The following is an 8,021-nucleotide window of genomic DNA, read 5'->3' as shown; positions in this document are numbered from 1 at the left end:
AAAAAAAAAAAAAAAAAAAGACACATCACTGACTGAGGGGTTGAAATGCAGGATAGAGAGCGATGCATTGAAGATATGTGCTTACGGATTCTTCCGTATAGGTACTTTAAAACCAGATCATTAGGGTAATTAGAACAAAATGAAAAATTATATGCTTAAAAACATTTTTAAAAAATAACATGCTTGCTTGGTTGCTGGAAATATTCAGTTTTTCTCTTTGCTTTTTTTTTGTATTGAATGCATAAATGGAGCTCAAGCTGAAATAGGTGATCCATAGCCACTCATGTGATCCGTTTGGGTTTGCACACATCGTTTACATCATCGAGGTGTCCTGCCCCAGAACTCTTCACTGTGTCGTGTGCGTTACGTATGCACACGCCCCCCTTTCACAGGCAAACCAATAAGCACTTTATAAGAGAATAACAGAGGGAGCGGCTTTGTGAAAACTGATTTAAAAGCAGCTCCTCTCTAGTGGGGAACGGGGCAAAAATCAATCGCTTTTCCTTATTCTGCACAGGGCATTGCGTCGTCTCGGTGTCCGCTCTTCACTGTTTAGCTTCAAAATACGGCCCTGGCTTCTCACGTGTCTTTGCTTTGCTAACAGGGCCGCCAGAGATCACTCCATCAGATGTGCTTTTGGAGGGCAGCTGTCTGTGTAATTGCTGAAGATCGCTGCAAACTGAGGGCCATGAGCCTCGGAGGTCTTCCATCCACAGTAACCTGCTTCCAGCACACGTTTAGTGCACTGATATTACAGTTACACACGCTGATTTATTAGAGTTTAAGTGTAGATTGATTATCTGAAGTACTAATGGGATAAGCATGCTTCAAAAGTATTTAATGTGATTACTGCAAACTTTTACATCTGAAGAGTGAATGTTAAGAAACTTCAAAACATGTTCTGGTCATATTTCACCTCAAAATCAATATCTATATACAATATAATATAAGATATACAAAATAATTCTACTTATTATTTTAGGACCATTACAACTGATTTATTAATTTAGTTGTGACCATTTTCATGATAATTAAGATAATTTTCTCTAGAAATTGTCTAATGTTATGTGGAAAAAAGAGCGTTTTTTTTATTTCTGTAAGGTGTGTATATATATATATATATATATATATATATATATATTATGTATTACAGTAATATGATTTTGACAATAATGATTTGTGACCATTTTCATGATAATTATTGCATTTTTCCTACAAGTTGTCTAATGTTATATGGGGGAAAAGTATCCTTCTAATTATTGGAACACATATATGTATATCCTGCTAATATTTGTACTGATTTTAAATTCCAAGAGTCCAGACACAATGCATTACAGTAATATGACTTTTATTTATTTATTTTAATTAGAAGAAATAAAAAAGTAAGTGAGAAAAAAATAATAATTTATTCATGGAAATAATAGTCACATAATGTAAAAAAAAGGTCCTAAAAATATATAAAATATTCCATACAAAAATAGATTACTTATTTTAGGACCATTACAATGTTTTTTTTTTGCTCATTGTGACTTGTGACCATTTAAATGATAATTAAGCACATTTTTCCTACAAATTGTCTTTAATATTATGTTGTTATTATATAAATACATATATATATATAAAGTGTAACGGTAGTAATAAAAACCTTGATGGTCCTAAAACATTGATTTTAGGGTGAAATATTATCAGATTTTTTTTTTTTGTGACATTCACCTCATAAGGCAAATTGATTGATTATTAGCAACAAGTAGAAACATGGGGTGGTGGTAGCCTAATGGTTACAAATAATGGGCTGCTAACAAAAGTTGCAGGTTCAATCCTAAATAGAGGTGAAACAGGTCTGCTTTATCACCCTGCAATTGGAAGTCTATTGGTAGCAAAACCCAACAGCGATTTGATGATATTCTCTGCAGTGTAGCTGGGGCCAGCATAACTCCAGCCCTCCACAGCACAGCAGATGTTCCTAGCCAATAGGAAAGCGGACTGTTTAAACGGCATTCTCTCACCCGTCCAATAGGAGCAAAGGCCTGTTTGTGTCAGCAGCTCAGGGACTGCGGTAGAATGTCTACATCTGCATGTGTTCATGTCTATGTGAAATACATCGTTTGCTGTTTCTTCATCTCATTTCTAGACACTGGGCATTTCTTCTATTTGTACCGGTGATGATACGTGTGGCTGAAGCCAAAGATTTACCCCACATCCCGTCAGTAACGTGACTCCTGTGTCCTCTTCCCACGGAGAGCTCATTGGCTCATTTAGCAGCATGTATCTGCGCATCTTTCTTCACTTTGTATATTCACTCTGCACTCTAGAAATAGAAGTACATATATACATACTTAGTGTAAGTATACATAGTGCACCCGGTATGAATGATAAGCAGTCTTTAGATCTTTTTTAAATGGAGGTTGGTCACCAGACATTGATCAATAAGATTTTTTTTCTTGTCGGCGTGCAGCGTTTAATCAAACCGTCCCTGATCAAGCACAAGAGAGTTGCATGAGGTTCATTTGGAAAGCATGCAGCGGGATCCATGCTCTTTTAGCACATTTAATGCACAATTCATATCCAATAATGATACATAATGTCCGAAACTGACATTTTTGTACAATTCTGAAAAGATGAGCTTGCTGTTCTTCATGGCAGTGGTTAAAAATACTCTAAAAATCAGAATCAAAGTTATGGGAGTTAAATTTGTCTTAGTATATCAACTCTATTCATGACTTAGATCAGCTTTAAAGAGTTGAATGTTGAAGTTTGGTGTCTGTTCATCTCATCTGTGTGTTTGTGTGTCTCTCTGAAGAGCATTTGGAGCCACGTACGTTTCCTGATGATAATAACGGTGCAGTTACTCCAAACAGTCTCTGAATGATTTGCACTTTATTCGTTAGGTAGTTGCTTAATTGGAGATGATTCATTTACATTTATAGTGTTAACGTCTTACTTTTCCCCTTTTAAAGGAATGTTTTAGGTTCAGGTCAAGTCATGTCATAATTTCAAACAAACCAATTATGCTGTTAACAGTAATGTACCTAAAACAGAAATGTACTTTTAAAAGCAGAGATGTGCAGCTATGTAAAGAGTTTTGAGTATTATGTGAAATTTACAACATTTAAATTTTTTTGCATTACATGCATTTTTAAATTTTTTTTGCATTGCATTGCAGTAATGAGAATTTGTGGGGAAAATTAACAATTTTCATGGAGATAATGTCACAAGAAATCATTCTAAAAAATAAGGTTTGGTTATTTCGTGCTAAATATAGTAGATTTTAGGGTCAAAATATTTTCTGGAAATTGCTTTGTGAATTTCACCCTGTAAGACAAAAAAATAAAATTAAATAATTGATTATTTAAAAAATAATAATAATAAAAGAGAGAGAGCAAAAGAAACAATAAGTTGTAGCCAAATGCTTACAAATAAATCAAATAAAATGAATTGTTGATTTAAAAAAAAAAGAGAGAGAGAGAAACATTAAGTGGTAGCCAAATGCTTACAAATAAATAAAACATGAAATAATTGTTGATTTAAAAAAAAATTGAAATAAATAAAAATTAAGTGGTAGCCAAATGCTTACAAATAAATAGACAAATTAATAAAATGAAATTAATTGATGATAAATTGATTTTAAAAAGTGGTTGCCAAATGCTTACAAATGTGACATGTTTATGAACATTTTTATCACACTAGTATAATGCGGAAGTGTTATGTTACACTAACAAATTATATTTTAATATCATTTCAAATTATATTTTAATTACAGTCAACAAGTGTTTTTCTGTTTGTAATGTCCATAGAGCTTCAGTCAAACTGAAACTGAAACATTCCTTTATATTTCATTGTTGTACATTGAAATATCATCTGGATGAAATGGCATCACTGAAGTGTGTTTGAGGACTAATGTGAACAGTAGATTTGTGATCAGAGGCAGTTATTAGTTTAGTTTCGGTGTTGAGGTTCATCAGTGTTTGGATAGCAGAGCTGCCAGATTCCCAGCGTTCATCTGTGCGTTTGACTGGACTCGTGTTTGAGTTTAAGTATCGACTAATATTTTCATTGTATTAGTGTTGTACCTCGTCAGTGTGTTTCTGCTCTTACGTTGACTGCTTTGATAGAGTCGGAAACGTTTGGTGAAGACGACGTGAATATCATTGACTGGTTTTCCATGCCTCCGAGCATTTTTTTATTAGTGACCTTTCAAGTTCAGAGTGGAATGGTTGGAAAAACAGGGAAAAGTGTAATAGTTATTAACTCTGTAATTATCAGTCCAGGTTTGACAGATGTGAAGAGTATTGTTTTCAAGTACCATACTTTAGTTCCCGAGGAGATTATTTTTCATGTTTAAAATTTTGCAAAGATAAAGACAAAAATATGATTTTATTTTTTTACCATTCTTTGTTGCCCTTCGGTGGTACTGACCTGATGATGACAAAGAGCAATTATTTGCACTGAATATGCATTTTGGAGAATTCTGTGAAATGTATACAACGGCAAGCTACATTTCCACGCTTTGTGGAGAAATACTGTATGTCGAGTCAGATATATCTGTATATAGTTTGACCTTTGTACATATATCTATACATAAGAGTATTCATGGTCCTGATCACTCCAGCCTTTGGTTCTTTTATTTTCATCCAAAAGCATTTGCTGACTGCATTGTGCTTGAATCTGAATTTAGACATGTACAGCGCCAGTATCTATGAAATGACAACTATAAAATATTGACAATGAAAAAAACAAACAACAAAAAACGACTGCTTGTGTCTTTGGTTTTTGTTGAGTTTCTTAAGAAACGCATTAATGGAGTTGAAGCTGCAGTATGTAACTTTTTGCCTTTCTATCGCTATTTTGGTTTGCATTGCTGGTAGTAACTGATTACATGTAATCTGGATTATGTAATCAGATTCCAAAAACTAAGTACTTGTAATTATATTACATTTTAAAATACTCATAATCAGACTACACTTTATTGATTACATGATTACATACAATAGCAATAAATTATTCATAATGTAGTGATTGTCATTATTGCTTATATACATTTTCCCCTTTTTTTTAAGAAAATAAGATGATAAACTAAGAAAATGACAGTTGACATTTATTCTAAAGAATGTTTCACAAATATGGCCCCTAGATTAAAAAAAAAAAAAAGACACCAATTAAAAATATAGTGCACAGCTGCTGTTTGAAATATTTCACACATGCTTAAAAAAAACTATTATTCCAGGGTGGCACAAGTAAAAACGTTTTCAACAGGTTCACATATTAAAGACTTTGCAAAACATTTACAATTGTATATTTTACAAAACATAAATAAATTCAAACTTTATGCAAAACAATCAAAAGCATGAAAAATGTACCAGTTCCTATTTTTTCTTCTTCTAATATTAACATTTTTATATCCTTTAATAAAAGGCCGTCATAGCACCTACGGTGAAACATCACTTCATTACGATTTGAATATGGATATTTTTCTTAAACGCATCGATTCGCTACAGAAGGCCTTTGTTCACAACTGATTACATGTAATCTGGATTATGTAATCAGATTCCAAAAACTAAGTACTTGTAATTATATTACATTTTAAAATACTCATAATCAGACTACACTTTATTGATTACATGATTACATACAATAGCAATAAATTATTCATAATGTAGTGATTGTCATTATTGCTTATATACATTTTCCCCTTTTTTTTAAGAAAATAAGATGATAAACTAAGAAAATGACAGTTGACATTTATTCTAAAGAATGTTTCACAAATATGGCCCCTAGATTAAAAAAAAAAAAAAGACACCAATTAAAAATATAGTGCACAGCTGCTGTTTGAAATATTTCACACATGCTTAAAAAAAACTATTATTCCAGGGTGGCACAAGTAAAAACGTTTTCAACAGGTTCACATATTAAAGACTTTGCAAAACATTTACAATTGTATATTTTACAAAACATAAATAAATTCAAACTTTATGCAAAACAATCAAAAGCATGAAAAATGTACCAGTTCCTATTTTTTCTTCTTCTAATATTAACATTTTTATATCCTTTAATAAAAGGCCGTCATAGCACCTACGGTGAAACATCACTTCATTACGATTTGAATATGGATATTTTTCTTAAACGCATCGATTCGCTACAGAAGGCCTTTGTTCACCCTCCGGAGCCGTGTGAGAGACTTTTTTTTTTATAGATGGGCGATTTTTATTCAAGTTATTTTGGACTGAAGCATACAACACACGCTGAGTGACATTAAACAGCTTGAAAGATCAAAGACAATTTTTAATATAACTCCGACTGGATTCGTCTGAAAGAAGAAAGTCATATACACCTAGGATGCCTCGGGGGTGAGTAAAACGCAGCCTAATTTTCATTTTTGGGTGAACTAACCCTTTAGTATTAGCTACAATCCAGCAGCGTAAACAAGAGTGTTATGAAATCCAAAGGCACTTTTTTTCTTGTCGAGTCAACAGTGAATCTGACAACAGTACTGAAACACTGACAATATGAAAATCCCCTGAAAGCACGATGAAGGATCGAGTCTGAGCTGTGAGGAGCAGTCAGGGAGAGTAAAGTGCATCTGTGTGTTTGCGTCCCGCTGCAGCTGCTCAGTGTGAGTGTTAGCATTATGAGGTGTCGAGCTGGGACTGATTCTCCTCTAGACGTCTGGAGTCCACCTCTGGAGGGTCCCCTAAGAAGATACAATTACAACCATTCAAATCACAGTAGATCGTATCACATTTTATGTTGACTAAATTAGGGTTATTACAGTTGACTAAAACTAAACCTAAAACCATTAAAAATAATTGCTACTTTAAAATACTTGTTAACTGAAATAAAATATTAATAAAATTAAACATATTTCAGCTAAAATAACTAAAACTGAAATAAATATAAAAAATTGACTTAAGAAAAAATAAAACAAATAAATAAAAATAAAAACTATACAGACTTTAAAAAAAACTAAAAATTACAAAAAAAGAATCTAGAAATAACTACAATGAAATACACACTGTTTCATGAGACGTCACTGAGAATTGTGATTCTCAATTTTTGATTCCTATGCAATAATAAATATATTTAGCTCTAAGTTGGGACTTTTTTGCCTGACTGGCTGAAGAGAGGCTGATCTCAAGCAGGTTTACGTTGTGAGCACGTGAGGCCGATCCAGCCGCTGAGACACAGGCAGCGTCCGTTTCTGCGGTCGCACTGAGCGCCGTTCTCACACTCACAGCTGAGCGCACAGTCAGGTCCGAACTGCGTCACACTGCAGTCTGACACACAACAGCATGCATTACACACGCATATTCATATAGATATAATCATGAACATCACGTGCAGTGGTGTTACTGGACTCACCGCTGTCACACCGGACGCCCGTCTTTCCTGAGGCACAGACACAGCTGCCGCTCACCGGGTCACACGCTGTGTCCTCCGCACAGTCACATGACCGAGAGCACTTCAGACCAAACGTGCCCTGCTCACATTCTGAGGAAGAAAAAGAGGGGGTTTTTTTGGTTAATGTTCATTTTATTTTGAGTAATGAAAACGCTTTTTAAGGTTGTAATTTATTTTAGTACTTTAACATAAATTTAACCAAAATAAGAAATGGTTCCTTGGCCATAAGCAGAAATAAAACAAGCTGAAATATGTTTTATTATTATGTTTTGTATTTCAGTTATTGCTTATTTTAAGTAAGCATATTTAATTATACAGTATTATAACTATTGTTATTATTGTATATATTATATTGTGTGTTACTAGTATTATTAAATATATAAAATAAAAAAAAATAACATGAATTATTTTTATAATCTTTAATTCTAAATGTTTACATATCAATTTTCATCTATCTCTCTGTGTGTGTGTGTGTATAAATTATATATATATATATATATACTGTATATGCATGTACAAAAACATGAAATGCATTGGCATTGTGTGTGTACTGGTATATATGGTTTATGAGGACACTTCCTGTGTCCCCGTAAAACAAAAGGCTTAAAAACATACAAAACAGTGTT

At 33.2% G+C, this 8,021-nt stretch overlaps 1 pseudogene; it reads right to left on the bottom strand.

The window, feature by feature from the left end:
* Window positions 1-6,332: 6,332 nt before the first annotated feature.
* The window catches only part of LOC107701979 (multiple epidermal growth factor-like domains protein 6), an 81,663-nt pseudogene continuing 79,974 nt past the window's right edge, over window positions 6,333-8,021 (bottom strand).

Source organism: Sinocyclocheilus anshuiensis, unplaced genomic scaffold (genome assembly GCF_001515605.1).
Source record: "Sinocyclocheilus anshuiensis isolate Anshui unplaced genomic scaffold, SAMN03320099.WGS_v1.1 scaffold262, whole genome shotgun sequence".
In the NCBI taxonomy this organism is placed as follows: Eukaryota; Metazoa; Chordata; class Actinopteri; order Cypriniformes; family Cyprinidae; genus Sinocyclocheilus; species Sinocyclocheilus anshuiensis.
This window is presented reverse-complemented; position numbering and strand designations above follow the sequence as displayed.